Source organism: Phyllostomus hastatus, unplaced genomic scaffold (genome assembly GCF_019186645.2).
Source record: "Phyllostomus hastatus isolate PE091 unplaced genomic scaffold, TTU_PhHast_1.1 phas_contig_38, whole genome shotgun sequence".
Lineage (NCBI taxonomy): Eukaryota > Metazoa > Chordata > Mammalia > Chiroptera > Phyllostomidae > Phyllostomus > Phyllostomus hastatus.
The window spans coordinates 1617731-1619793 of record NW_025333869.1 but is presented as its reverse complement, the minus strand read 5'-3'; the positions used below and the strand labels follow the sequence as shown (position 1 = coordinate 1619793).

Below are 2063 nucleotides of genomic sequence, written 5' to 3'. Positions count from 1 at the left end.
GTCCATACCCTCCTACTCTCCCACTGATAACCCTCCATGTGATCTCCATTTCTGTGATTCTGTTCCAGTTCTAGTTGATTTCTTAGTTTTGTTTTGTTTTTAGGTTTGGTTGTTAATAGCTGTGAGCTTGTTGTCATTTTATTGTTCATATTTTTTATCTTCTTTTTCTGAGATAAGTCCATTTAATTTTCATATAATAAGGGCTGGGTGATGATGAACTGTTTTAACTTGACCTTATCTGGGAAGCACTTTATCTGCTCTTCCAATCTAAAGGATAGCTTTTCTGGATAGAGTAATCTTGGATGTAGGTGCTTGCCTTTCATGACTTCAAATACTTCTTTCCAGACCCTTCTTGCCTGCAAGGTCTCTTTTGAGAAATCAGCTGATAGTCTAATGGGAACTGTTTTGTAGGTAAATGTCTCCTTTTCTCTTGCTGCTTTTAAGATTCTCTCCTTACTTTTAATCTTGGCTAATGTAATTATGATGTACCTTGGTGTGTTCCTCCTTGGGTGCAACTTTTTTTGTGACTTTCTGAGTTTCCTGGACTTCCTGGAAGTCTATTTCCTTTGCCAGATTGGGAAAGTTCACTTTAGTATGTTTTCAAATAAATTTTCAATTTCTTGCTTTTCCTCTTCTCCTTCTGACACCCCTATGATTTGGATGCTGGAACATTTAAAGATATCCTGGAGGTTCCTAAGCCTCTTCCCATTTTTTGAATTCTTCATTCTTTTCTGGTTGAAATTTTCTTTTTTTCTTCTACTCCAAACCATTGATTTGAGTCCTGGTTTCCTTCCCATTGCTGTTGGTTTCCTGTACATTTTTCTTTATTTTACATAATGCAACCTTCATTGCTGCCTGGGTCTTTTTTATGCTGTTGAAGTACCCAATGAGTTCCTGGAACATCTTGATAACCAGTGTTTTGAACTATGTGTCTGATAGGTTGGCTTCCTCTTTGTCACTTAGTTGTATTTTTTTCTGGAGCTTTGAACTGTTCTTTCATTTGGGACATTTTTGGGGGGTATCAGTGTGCCTGTTATGTAATAATGGGCAGAGCCTTATTTTTAAGGATTATACGAAATGAAACTACACATTTAGAAAGTCATAAAAACTTAACCACAATTAATTAAAAAAATTCAGAATTGTTATTTACTGCACATAATTCAAAGCTTTCCCTTCCCCCTTTAAGTAAAAAATCTTTATTTCCAATAAAATTAATTTTCCATAATTTGGGATAAAGTGAACATACTTTCTTGAGTCTATTTTTTTTAGGTAATTGTGATTTCCATGAATAGAGTTACTGAGTATCATTTGAATATTTGCCTACATGCATATTGGAAGCTTCTGTAGCCTTTTCTTGGTAGGAATTCCAGTTTTTCTGTATTCTTCCCTTTCCTTCAGGTATTCCATTTTGCATTCTTCATAACAGGCAGGACCATTATTATAAGAATTAGATATTCTTTTAATGCAGAATTTTCTTTCTGGCACTTTACTACCGTAAGGATTCCAGACTTCTACAACCTTCTACAACCTTCTACAATCTTTTAAGATTTGGTAAAATCTTAAACTTGTTTCTAACATCTCTCTTGGGCCTTTCTCTCATTATTTTAGGGATCAAAGAATCTTTTTAACATGTCTGAGATGCTGCTCTGCGGGGTCAAGCACCATCTCTGTGACAGAGAAAGTCAGTCTTGTGGTCACTCCCAGTCCCTCCCCTTTTATCCTCTCAGCAACAACATTTTTTCAGACCACTGTCACCCCTTTTCTACAGCACTAATAAGTATTTTAATGGGCTTTTCATTTTGTTTCATTCTATTTTTTTTTGTTCCTACAGTTGCTCATTCACACTACTGTGATGATATTCTATCTAAGAGAGTTCTGATCCTGTTAGCTTAACTGTTTTGATGTCCTTGATGGTTTACCATTGGCCCCCTCTGGGTTTTGTGTGGCCTCTGTACTCGGGTCCTTGTCAATCCACTAATTCAGCCTCTTCAAATGTCTCCCTCTTCAGTCTTGCCTGCATCATTTACCCAATATGTGCATCTCTGGGTGGTTCTTACTGCTCA

At 36.5% G+C, this 2063-nt stretch overlaps 1 pseudogene; it reads right to left on the bottom strand.

The window, feature by feature from the left end:
* Positions 1-1320: 1320 nt before the first annotated feature.
* Positions 1321-1665, bottom strand: LOC123821075 (annotated as a pseudogene).
* Positions 1666-2063: the final 398 nt, after the last annotated feature.